General features: G+C 44.0%; 1 protein-coding gene across 1 annotated transcript in view; it reads right to left on the bottom strand.

Annotated features, from left to right (window-relative positions):
• Positions 1-13,218, bottom strand: part of lrrn2 (leucine rich repeat neuronal 2) — a 110,727-nt gene that overhangs the window by 60,711 nt on the left and 36,798 nt on the right. Inside the window, exon 2 of the mRNA XM_063216416.1 lies at positions 9,682-9,755. The gene's annotated coding sequence lies outside the window, so the exon portion shown is untranslated. The remainder of the gene's footprint in view (positions 1-9,681; positions 9,756-13,218) is intronic.

Here is a 13,218-nt window from a genome sequence, read left to right as displayed (position 1 = left end):
CACACACACACACACACACACACACACACACACACACACACACACACACACACACACACACACACACACCACTTTTCTCTTATTTCCCTGCTCCATCCATTCTCCCGCTAGAGTGATGGCATTACTAATGGAATCTCCCTGCGGAACTCCTGTAAGGGATGAGCTTTCAAGACATCGCAGGCACAACCATGCAGTAGAGAAGACACACAGTACCGTACTCTGTATCTTAATAGCCCAGCTTTAATGCAGCCCCCTACCCTGATTTAGAGTTATATAAGCCCTACTTCAGCTTCCTACCCATATTTACAGTTATGCAAGTCCCAATTCAGCCCCGCTACTCTTTTGCTTTATGTAAGTCTACCGTAATCCATAACCTCCCACTATCTAACGCATACCCTGCCACCCTCCTCCATCATTGCGTAACAAGTCTTAGACCCCCCCCACCTCCCCCCACTTTCAAACCAGCGCACTCCTCTGACTTTTCACTCTGCTTTGCGCTTTACCTTTTTATCATGAAGTTGAAATGTCGTTTGGTCATCCTGTGCCATTAAGTAGTGGAGCTCGACTGGCACAACCAATCAGCCATAGCTAATTTGTGTATGACTCCACTGTGTGTGTGTGTGTGTGCGTGCGTGCGCGCGCGCATAGGCGTGCATGTGTGCGTGTGCACGAGCGTGCATGTGTGCTTATGTTTGTTTCAGCTTCTCTGGCACTTGACTGGCACTATCAATCAGCCAAAACTAATTTATGTATGATGCCTGTGTGTGTGTGTGTGTGTGTGTGTGTGTGTGTGTGTGTGTGTGTGTGTGTGTGTGTGTGTGTGTGTGTGTGTGTGTGTGTGTGTGTGTGTGTGTGTGTGTGCCCGTACGCACACACACACACACGCACACACCCACGCACACACGTACACACACACACACACACACACTTCTCAAAATCTCATGGATTTGGGGTGCAACAACAGAGAGAGTGTGTGGGAAAGATAGAGAGAGAGAAAGAGAGAAGAGAAAAGAGATGACGATAGAAAGATAGAGAGCGAGGGAGCGAGAGAGCGAGAGAGCGAGAGAGCGACACAGCTTCCGTCTCCACAAACCAAACCAAAGACATCCATCAAGCCCCTGCCAGATCATCGCCACGGCAACACAGGAAATACAGACTGTACCCGCCGCTCCCCTATCTGCACATTGAGTACTGATAAAAGCCACTACTTTTACCCACAGAAAAGTGTGTGTGTTTCTGGCTGTCTGTGTGTCTGTCTGTCTGTCTGTGTGTGTGGCTGTGGCTGTGTCTGTGTCTGTGTGTGTCTCTGAGTCATTTTACACACACACCAAAAGAATGACTTTAATTAAAAAGCTAATTATATCATCAGACCGGTCAGATATTTTTTTTTACTCACATGCGGTTGCTGTAGCTTCACAAAGGAAATTGTTCGTGGGAATTAAAGGCCTAATATGCCTTGGCAAGTTGTTTTCAGTTTTGCTAGAAAGTTAAAACTCGGCAGACTACAGTACATTTCGGACCGAGCCGGGACCGCATTGCCCTTCCTATTAAGAAACATTTGCATGCACCCTTCACAACACACATTTTAGTCTTATTATGCTATCTGGTGAACACCCCCACATTCCCCGACTAAGCAAGCAAGTGGCACATAACACATTTGTTTGTCAGGAAGGAAATGAGGGCAAAGTGTTTGCGGAAAAATACCATCCGTTTATCTTCAACGTCCAGAAAGTTAACACACGTACCCTGAAGGCATAGCAATCTAAATGCCTATTAAAAACTGTGGAGTAGGAGGAGATACTGTATATAGAGACAGCCTCGTTTTTTTTTCTCTGTTGTGCTGCTTGCCGTTACACTCGGTCAGCAGTAAATAAATGTCATCGTTGTTGTAAACATACATTAATGAGCCATCTTGTTATTTTTATTCGTATGCCGTAGTCTAATTAGTTCCGTCGTATAGGCCAAGGACGTTAAGCGGCTGTGCCTGAACCAGCATATTCGCTCCCTCACTCCCTCATTCAGACGATCTCTTCTCTTGTCTCAGCCCACAGAGGACTGCAGATGGAGCTCGCTTTCAGCCCGCTTCCAGGTGTTCAGATTCATCATCACAAACATGCCTCACTGCCGCGCCTCGCCCCGCCGCACCTCTCCTCGCCTGTCGCCTGTAATGCGATCCTCCCCACAGGATGGCCACTGCTGCTCATGCATCTCAGGCATCAGGTTCGTGACCTGCCAGGGAGATGCTTATGGCACGTCAGCAGGAGCTCACAGTTGTCATTGTGTTATGCAAATTAAAGGCTGTGTACATATTTTTATTTTATCTGATTTTTTTTATTTTTTTATTTAACCTTTCTTTAACCAGGAAGTTATCTCATAGAGCTACAAATGCATGTTTTGTTAAAAACGAAAGTTAGGGAGAAGCATTCTATTCTCCGCTCAACTGTCAGGCACGCCTATTTAACCAGCTGCATCTCATTCTCTGCTCTGCTGTCATTCGGTGGAATTTCAGCGCACTGAATTAGGCCTAACTATACAGCATTTCTTCTCCGCTCATCTGTCTCTAGTCAGAAATGTTCTTTCTCGCTCGCACCCACCACCTCCCCGTTCGCCTCCCTTCTGCCACTGTTCGATTGATTTGTCAGGCGTCTTGCCCTAGCTTCCTTCCAGTTCACCTCGCTCCATTGCTCTCCGACCATCATCTGCCGGGGGTGTCCGCTCAGAGTTCGCAAATACTGCATCTGCGGGCGCAAATACTGCCCCGTACTCCCGAACTCGAGATTGTTTACTGCATAGACATATCTCGGTCGTGGCACCACAGCCAGCGATCTTGCCCAATAGGCCTATGCCGCGTAATCTATCTCAGCTTCTCGATTGCAGTGGTCCGTGCAGACCCTGTGAAGCACTTTGATGGTTGGCCCACCACGTGGACAGTCGCTCTCCTGCAATCACGAGAAGTCCGTTCTCCAGTGAACTAATTATTACCTTTTGTGCCAGGTGAGTCCAGGTCAATACTTTGCACAATTCAAAAAATCTCTACACTCAAATAAGAAAACATGAATTAAGGTTGACACCTCTGTAGCCACATTTTCATCTTCACACTATCTTGAAAACACAAAAAAAAATGTTTAAGTGATTTAACCAAAAGCTATTGCAACAAGCTCTATTCACAACTAAACTCCCAGACCATGACAGACCCTCAGCTCATCACAGGCTCAAAAAAGTGTTTGTCGTGTGTGTGTCTGTGTGTGTGTGTGTGTGTGTGTGTGTGTGTGTGTGTGTGTGTGTGTGTGTCTGTGTGTGTGTGTATGCGTGCGTACGTACGTGCATTTGTGTGTGTACTGTATGTGCGTGCATGTACTGCATGTGTACTGTGTGTGTGTGTGTGTGTGTGTGTGTGTGTGTGTGTGTGTGTGTGTGTGTGTGTGTGTGTGTGTGTGTGTGTGTGTGTGTGTGTGTGTGTGTGTGTGTGCCTGCGTGCACTGTATGTGTGTGTGTGTGTGTGTGCAGAAAATAAAATGCCTGTTCAAAACTCTCTCTGTATTCATTCTCTACTTGTGTTTCCTTCTTTTGCTTCCTCTCCTTCTCTCTTTTCTTCCCCACCAGTTGTTCTGCGTCTCTATCTCTCTACCACCCCCCCGCACACACACACACACACACACACACACACACACACACACACACACACACACACACACACACACACACACACACACACACACACACACACTTCTCTTCATGCCCTGCTCCTGCAAAGGGAGCTAAGCGCTGCTGGGGTTCAATAGGCTGTTGTTAAGCATGTCTGGCCACGGTGGAGACCTGTCCGTGTTAATTAGATGAGCTCCGTGCGCTCCACAGTAAATAACCTTGGCTCCTCCTGCCCCGCGCAACGATCAACCGATAGGCCATCGATTGAGCTGCCTGACAGAAAACAGTCCCGACGCGAGAGAAAGAGGGGCCCCGGCCGGCATAGCAGGTCAGCAGAGCAGCAGGCCCTGGCAGCCAGGCAGCGAGCGCCGCGTTGAGATGAGCCTGTCCGGTAGCAGGCAGGGCCAAGCTCAATTAGCCTGGCTCCCTGCAGCCCACTCTGGTCAAAAGGCTACACTCACTCACACAGAAAAGGGGGCACTGAGGACCGGAATCACTCGGGGCCGGAGATGGAGGAAAAAAAAAAGATGGCAAGAGCACATCACCAGGGGTGCCAACAGCGGGGACGAAGGAGACAGTTGTCCTGGGCCCACGGAGAGAGGCGCCCAGAATTGGGTCCTCGTTACATTGTATGTATTGGGCTGGGGGGCCCTTTCAGACAACTTTGTCCTGGGCCCGGCCAAAACTGTCAGCGGCCCAGCAAAGCACTACTAATGTCCATCCACCCACAGATCCCACCAATGCAGATCCAGCATCCCTCTCTCTTTAAGCCAAATCACAATCTCAAGAAAGAAAAGAGGAAATACTGTAGAACAACGGAAGAAAAACATTTATACTGTCATACAAAAGGTTTTGTTCATACAAATTGTACTACAGTGAATGAAAATGTTCTTTTGTTATGTTTGGGGATTTGTCTTGACAAAGGCAATGCTAGTATATTCAGCATAAATCTGAGTTTCTGAATGGGTAGACAGACATGCCAAATATGGTAACATTGCTGTCATGGCATGCGACACAATATCCTACAATAGCGCACACAGCACACTGAGCACTGTCAATACAGGGCTGTCTTCTTTCCAGCATGACGTTACACATTTTGAATTCATCTAAAAAGAAAACAATAATCTTTATGTTCTATACGTGTGTGTCAGCATAGAGTGGAAGGTATATACTGTACGGTCTTTATTGATGATATACAGCATTTATTTGTAGCATATAATACTGAAGTGTGTTTAACAACCTCAAATCAGAAAGTTCCCTCATTCATTCTTTTCTAAGTTCACACATCTTTAATTTTATACGCAAAAGCTAATGCATCAGAAGACATGGGCCTAAACAAAATATCCTTGTGCTCATACAGTGCTGTGACTCCCATGTGTTCTATGTGTGTTGGTGTAGGCTTATACCCTTAAGTGTTAAAGTCCCAAATTTGTTTACTATCGATCCAGATGGAAGAACTAAACGCTTCCTTCCTGGATTTCTCACCAGGTTCTACTGTTGTTGTCAAGGCAACAGCAAAAAGAGAATGTTGCTGAGCTTGTAGAATGATGCCCTCCATTAAAGGAAAGTTAATTTTGAGCTGGAATCACAAGCAAAGGTGGGAGCACAGCGAGACAATGGTCTGGCAATCTAAGACGCCTTTGTCAGCTATTAGAAAGCATCCAATGAGGTTATTTATTTGAGCAGTTATAGGAACAAAAACAGGATTTTTAACCTGCTTCTCCAGTGCAAAGTTAACAGCAAATAGTGTATTGACCGGTGTGGGATGTTATCCATCTGAAGAAGGCTATAGGTTGGAGGCCATGTGTCAAGTCAAGTCAAGTCAGCTTTTATTGTCAGTTTCTTCATATGCAGAGGTCATACAAGGAAATTGAAATTAGGTTTTCTCCATGAAAAGACATAGACATACACAGGACTGACATTTACAGCCTGACATCAAAGTGCAAGACAGGACAGGTAATAGTGATGGTTCAATGCCAGTGGCTAACAGTGGTGTTCATCTGAAGTCTTATGACGAATGGTGTAAGTACAGATTTGTTCAATAGGAGTGGAATGACCCAACCCCATGTTTTCCTGCAGCTCATGTCCATGTTGAAAGGAATTAAGTTGTGAGCAACTGGACTTTTTTGAGCTTGTAGATGTTTTTTCTTGTCAGCAGAGGTTCTTTTTCAATTTTTTAGAACTAATCTTCATTGACTTAGATAACCTGTATGGAAGAGAATCTTTACTGTCTCTCCGTTCCATATTTCTTGAGGAATAAAGGCACAAACAGTGTCAATCAGTTTCACTTGTGTGCTGTTCTTTGAGCTTGTTTTTTTCCCCCAAGACTTGCACTTTAGGCAGAATGATAACACCCAGCAGCACAGATGGAAGAACGGGCATGCCATCATGCGACTGAGAATGAGTGATTTAGAGGGGTACATATATTGGGCTACTGTATGTGTACACGTGTGAGGAACAACAGTGTGTTTTTACACTCCAGGACTCAAATACTGCCACCTTGCATCTGCTCTGCTTGTCATTGTGGAGCTTAACAGCGTCTTTATTTTTATGCCAGTGGAAATCAGCTGAGGGATGCATAATGAGGCCCCTCCACATCAATCATCATGAGCCCTCCATGGGAATGTGTGTGTGTGTGTGTGTGCGTGTGTGTGTATGTGTGTGTATGTGTGTGTGTGTGTGTGTGTGCGCGTGTGCGTGCGCGCGTGTGTGTGTGTGTGCGTGCGTGTGTGTGTGTGTACGTGTGTGTGTGTGTGTGTGTGTGTGTGTGTGTGTGTGTGTGTGTGTGTGTGTGTGTGTGTGTGTGTGTGTGTGTGTGTGTGTGTGTGTGTGTGTGTGTGTACAGTATTTGTGGGTAGCGAAATGTCCCCACAAAGAGAAATTACCAATGGAGTCATTTGTTGGCCCGCTAACAGTAATCTAGCAATTAAACACTTTACTGGCAGGTTAGTGTGTATGTTTTAGGACTTTGACACAGTTTAGCATCCTTTACTTAGAGTTAGGACTTCTATGAAAGTTTGTATGTGTGAATGTGAGTGTGAATGTGTGTCCGTGTGCGTTTGCGTGTGGGTGTGAATGTGCGTGTGCGTGCGTGTGCGTGCGTGTGCGTGTGCGTGCGTGTGTGTGCGTGCGTGCGTGCGTGCGTGCGTGCCTGCGTGCGTGTGTGTGTGTCATGTGTTTCTATTTGTATTTGAGAGCACCTTCATGTTTATGGAACAATCCAGAAGCAGCAGGGGACAATTTGTGTGTGTGTGTGTGTGTGTGTGTGTGTGTGTGTGTGTGTGTGTGTGTGTGTGTGTGTGTGTGTGTGTGTGTGTGTGTGTGTGTGTGTGTGTGTGTGTGTGTGTGTGTGTGCACGTGTGCGTGTGCACGCGTTTATGCGTGCGTGCACGCACGTGTGTGTGTTTGTGTGTAGGTGTGCGTGTGCGTGTGCGTGTGCGTGTGCGTGTGCGTGTGCGTGAGTACGTGCATGTGTGTGTGCGTGCGTCCATGTGTGTGTGTGTGTGTGTGTGTGTGTGTGTGTGTGTGTGTGTGTGTGAACAGCCCGGACAGCCTGCTAGCAGGGAGGCAGCATTGTGTTTGAGAACTGCCTGACTATAAATCACCACCGCTAGCAAGGCCACAGCAGCTCAGCTCGCCAGCCAGTGTGCAACGTGTTTGATAAGCAGTCAGCATGACTCGGGGAAAATGTGGAGTCAGTTCTTTTCATTTTGCTAAACAGTTTAAAATGTGTCGGTAACACTTTATTTTAGGGACACATCTATTAGCACTAATACATACACTATTAATGCATGTGTAAGTAACTTGTAAGGCATGTACTAAGCAAAATAAGACAGTTGTTAAGCATGTGTTCACAAATGTCTTGTTCATGCACAATAAGGGATTTATTACCAATATAACCTTAGTAAGGACCTAGTAGACCTAGATTTCTATTTATGTGTAAGCAGTAAGGGCCAGAATACAATGTGTATAAGCTCCTGGTACACTGTGTGAACAAACCCTGAACAGTGTGAAAACAGATGTGGAATAAGGGTCCCTATTCTAAAGTGATGCATTGCTCAGCCCAGATGGTTTAGGGCCCCCGCACTACCTAGGGCCCCCACTCTACGCTCCCCCCGGGAAGCAAAGTGTAAGAACATTTCAGATTTTTCATTAGTCTCAGTAGGTATGAAGATCTCACTTATTCTACTCATTATGTTGATGAGTAATTAGAAGCATTATATAGCAAGGATTGGACGTAAACTTATCAATGACGGTGGGTGGTGAGATATCATTTTTTTCATACACCAATTAGTTTTAATTGTAAAAACCCTGCAATAAATGCAGAATATAACGATGAGTAATAGTTTGGAAGCGAAACTAAGCTATTCCTTTCTGATAAATAAGTTAATGTTTGAGAAACTTAGCTACAAGAAGTGCAGTGCATGATGGGTACGCCCTTAGTCAGAAATGCAATGCATGGCCAATGCAGCAATGATAATATTTCTGTTGTTACGTACATGGCAAATTGTTTGGATAGCAACTAAATTTCACAAGTGAGGGGAGGAGCTAAGGACGTAGGCTCAGTGCTGGGTAGGTTGTCTGTTGGCCTAGATTGCGTACCCATCATGCACTGCACTTCTTGAAGCTAATGTTCTCAAACATTCACTTAATTATCACAAAAGAGTAGTTTAGTTTTGCTTCAAAACTATTATTCTAATGTTCTGCATTTATTTTGTTTTTTTTTTACAATTAAAAATTGCCATTGACAAGTGTACGTTCAATCCTTGCTATATATAGGCTCTTGTTACCTCACTCTCATTGATATGAACAAGAGAAAACTAGTTGACTCGGCTGGGACAGTATTAATTATTTGATATATCCTTACACTTTGTAGATCGGGGGGGCTAGGTAGTGCAGGCCTGGGTGGTGTGGGGGCCCTAGGACTTTGGTAGTGCAGAGGCCCTGAGCCATCTGGGCTGACCAATGCATCACTTTAGAATAGGGATCCTTATTCTGCATCTGTTTTCACACTGTTCAGGGTTTGTTCACACAGTGTGTCGGGAGCTTATACACATTGTATTCTGCCACTTACTACTTACTAATAAATAGAAATATAGGCTTACTGGTCCTTACTAAGGTTATATTAGTAATAAATCCCTAATTGGGCATGAACAAGACATTTGTGAATACATGCTTAACAACTGTCTTATTTTGCTTAGTACATGCCTTACAAGTTACTTACACAGGCATTAATATTGTATGTATTAGTGCTAATAGATGTGTCCCTAAAATAAAGTGTTACCAATGTGTCTTGTCCTTTCTCTTTCTCTTTTCCCGGCCACCAATCATGTGGTTTCATTAGGCGTGTGATTTATCACCCTCATTAGGCATACAGCAATCACATGCTCCCGTTTCGTGAAATAGTTGGAACAGGCATTCACAGTCATTTCTGTTGCTGCTGTAAAATACATTGAAGTAAAACACGTACGTATTATGGTGCACATAGTCTCTCTCTCTCTCTCTCTCTCTCTCTCTCTCTCTCTCTCTCTCTCTCTCTCTCTCTCTCTCTCTCTCTCGCACGCACGCACGCACGCACGCACGCACGCACACACACACACACACACACACACACACACACACACACACACACACACACACACACACACACACACACACACACACACTGGGTGTGAAATGACACACAATGTGCTCTATAAGGGTTGAATGAGCATTGCAAATTGACTGTGTGCTACCCAGGACACACTTGAAGAGTTCAGATGCAAAACCCCCTAACTCCATTTCTGAAGACCTGCACTTCTATATTTTGAGGGATTCCCATTGTTGGTTTGGTTTACATTCATGTACCTGATAATACATATAAATATTTAAATTACATAAATAAAATAAAAGAAATATGCACTTTTGATAGATTTGTATTACATACAAATGAATTAAGAATTGTTTCTGAAAAAGCACTTAGGGGCTTTTGCATCTGAACTCTTCACTTGTTCATTTCAGAGAGGTGAAGGTACTTTCAAAATGCAGCATACTCACCAATGACCTGCTGGGGTTGCAGAGACCTCCCGGGATGACAGCTTCTAGGGCACAGGTAAACATCTGTAGCATACCTGCGGATGACAGCAATAAACACCATTTCACTACATTATTGTATATACGGTATTATGCTATTTATTACTGAGAAGCCTCATCAGTCTCTATTGGTATAGACAGGGCTGGAATGGTATTCTGGCATGTAGGGCATTTTCTCCATAGGCCGACTCTCCTCAGGAGCCAATACTGTTTTTTTTGTTTGTTCCAAATGCCGGTACATAATTAAAATGGGGGCGGCCCATTGGTCGATTATTTATATAGACAGTGGAATCTATCGTAATATCATAGAAAAAGGTAGCAGAAATTGCACTGATCGCTGACTAAAAAAATGTTTTACTCTAAAGACTACATTTCAATGTTAAACAAAAACAAAAACAAAATTATGCTCTTTTCGTTTATAATTCTTTCACTTCACTTCACATCACTGGAAGCAAAAGCCTTCTGGGACCAATATGGTTTTACTTTTCGTGTCTTAAAGACTTTCACACTAACAACTAACCTCCAGAGTTTTTAGTTGCTACATTAACTGAGAACTAAAAAATAAACTTTAAACATGTAGCCTAATCCTTGGAGGGCCTCCTCCAAAGTAAAGTGTTTGCTTTTTCCTACAAATGAAATAAATGTGTTGACGACATGAGTGGGATCCCTGCAGAGCTACACCTGCATTTGTTTACTTCCGTAGTGGTTTGTAAATAAATATATAAAGCAAAAGCTGAATAAATTGAATCTACTGTCCTGGTTTCTCTTTTCTCTTCTCCCAACTTCTGATGTTGTGCTATAGTCTCTAGCTGCATAGTGAAAAATGCAGTGCTAACTCTAATAATAATAATTAACATTCTGATAATAATAACTAGTCTACTCTATTAACTAAACTATTCTGACAATATTGTATCATCCCATTAACTAATTAAGACAGTGAAGCCATATGTTTGAATCAACTCTAAATCAATTGGGATCACATTCTGAAAAAGGTGATGAACAAACCCCTTTTCAAATGTGTGAGCAGTATTGTTGGTGAGGTTTTTTGTTCCAGTTGTTTGACTACTGGTAATTGATTACATGTTAAAGAACATAGGCCTGACTGAATTCCAGCTGAATTGATTTTTATGTATGTTTTTGTCCCTTGTAAGACGGTTATTAGAATTTCTCCACAAAACGTTCAGCTGTCACAGTGTTTTTTAATTAATTTATTTTTGTAAGTTTATTTTCCTTATTATGTGTCTGCATAGGCACTTTTTGTTGGCTACCATTTTGACCAGGACTCCCTGTCAGAAGAGACTGTCTCAATGGGACATTCCTGGCTAAATAAAGGGTAAATAAAACAAATGATTAGGGGCCATCTTGGACAACCCCTCTGTGTTTCTTCCAGCCAGCAGACACTAATGTGAGGTTCAATGATTCAGTAATGATTTTGAGTGTTAATGACTCTAACACCATTAAGTTAATAACATTCGTAAAATATGTGGTTGTGACGTTATTGATATTCACAGTAATATTTCCTGTGAAGGTCCCGTTCAGTAAAGTAAAGACGCTGTATTCATGGACGAGCATTGTTCACATGATCCAATATGCTCCTCAGGGTCGGCTCTACTCAATTTAGTGCCCTAGACGGGCACTCCCTTTACCCCTTTCCTTTTTTGTGCATTTAGAAATCATCATAGCATTGTACATCTGATCGAGCACATCCGATCTAGTACTTAGAAATATACTGAGTGACCATGAACATTCATTGTTAATTCTAAGTTTAATGTCTTATTTCCCTTGAGGTTTTCTGTATTCCTGGTGCCCCGAAGACATTTGGTGCCCTAGGCGACCACCTTGTCAGCCTATGCCTAGCGCTGGCCCTGATACTCCTGGTAGCTGCAGTATAGCACACTTTGTTCTGCCCTCAGTGAGTCAGTGAGCCCTCTGCTAACTGTCGGCCTTAAAATGACTTTTTGGATGATGGGGAGAGTGGGGCAGGCAGGCATCCCAACCTAAATTCAATTTGAGTCCACGGGCAATCCTGAAAAAGCAATGCAGGCTTTGTGAGATGCCATCCTTCAAGGTTAAGGAGTATAGGTTGTGTGTGTGTGTGTGTGTGTGTGTGTGTGTGTGTGTGTGTGTGTGTGTCTCTGTGTGAGTGTGTGTGTGTGTGTGTGTGTGTGTGTGTGTGTGTGTGTGTGTGTGTGTGTGTGTGTGTGTGTGAGTGAGTGAGTGAGTGAGAGAGAGAGAGAGAGAGAGAGGTGAGGGAGAGGAGAGAGAGAGAGAGAGAGAGAGAGAGAGAGAGAGAGAGAGAGAGAGAGAGAGAGAGAGAGAGAGAGAGAGAGAGAGAGACCAGTGCTACCACTGACATCCGAATTTACTGACATTTAAGATTAGGCCTGCACTAAAAATGCTGGAAAAGGTATTGTCCTAAAAAGCCAGATAATGATAAACTTTGATAATGTAATAATGCATCTTTAATGTCACAAAAATCACCATATAAGGCCCCAGGACATGTAGATTTGTGCTTTGTGTTGTTGGGGGATCTGCTTCCCACTGCGCAATCTGTTTCACATTTTTGTCTCTTTTTTACTGCCAGTATTCTGGTAGGCTTACGCAGCATTCACACCAATGGCGCGGACATCCACAGTACGTCCACAGAACGTGTCCGTTATCAGTCCGAAACTGTTAGAATACATGAAAACAAATCATGCCTTGCACACAGGAGCGCGGTGTAAGCGCGGCGCATGTCCGTCCCGCCCGGACATGTCCGCGTTGCTCCTTGAAAATAGAACTCGAGTCTATTTTCCTGCACGGACGTCCACGTTCAATGTGCGGGCTCCATTGGAAATGAATGGCTGCTGCCCGCGGATAGAACGTGGACGTTGACTGTGCAGTGTGCAAGGCAGCCCGCGAACCTCTCGGACTCGCACTGCTCACGGAGACGTTAAGTAAACGTGCCGTCCCTGTGTGCATGAACCGTTACAGCTCGACACAGCGCCACTCGGCCGCCACTTTTTGATTTAAGATTGAGCTGTGTCGTGCCTATTCGAAAAGCAAAAAGTGACGGCCGAGTCGTGCTGCGTCAAGCTGTAGGCCTATCAGAAAAACGGCAGTGGAAAAGGGGCATTTGAAAACCTTCTCTGCAAAAACATTATCCCTTATATCCTTTTGACCTTCCACAGTCTATTGATATAATCTAGTTATTGATATAGGTAAGGTACTTGGTAGAACAAGTCCAGAATGGGTTAGCCCATGCCACATAAGTCTCATGGCTGGTAGACCTAGATGAAAATCACCCTTTACATGTATATCCATTTATTACATATGAAATATCCTAAAAATATCATCAACTTCTGATGGCCCGTGGTGGATGCTCGCAATGGGGCACTTGACCGACTTGATACGCCACTGTTGGGAAGTGCACTTTATCCAGCAGTTATTGCATTATTAGTCTACATGTTTTGGGGGCTTCTGAAGCAATTTTTGTTACATTATCAAGAGTTATTACATTAA

Source organism: Engraulis encrasicolus, chromosome 14 (assembly GCF_034702125.1).
Source record: "Engraulis encrasicolus isolate BLACKSEA-1 chromosome 14, IST_EnEncr_1.0, whole genome shotgun sequence".
NCBI classification, from domain to species: domain Eukaryota; kingdom Metazoa; phylum Chordata; class Actinopteri; order Clupeiformes; family Engraulidae; genus Engraulis; species Engraulis encrasicolus.
Note: the sequence above shows the minus strand (reverse complement) of the source record. Positions and strands in the feature narration are given on the sequence as shown.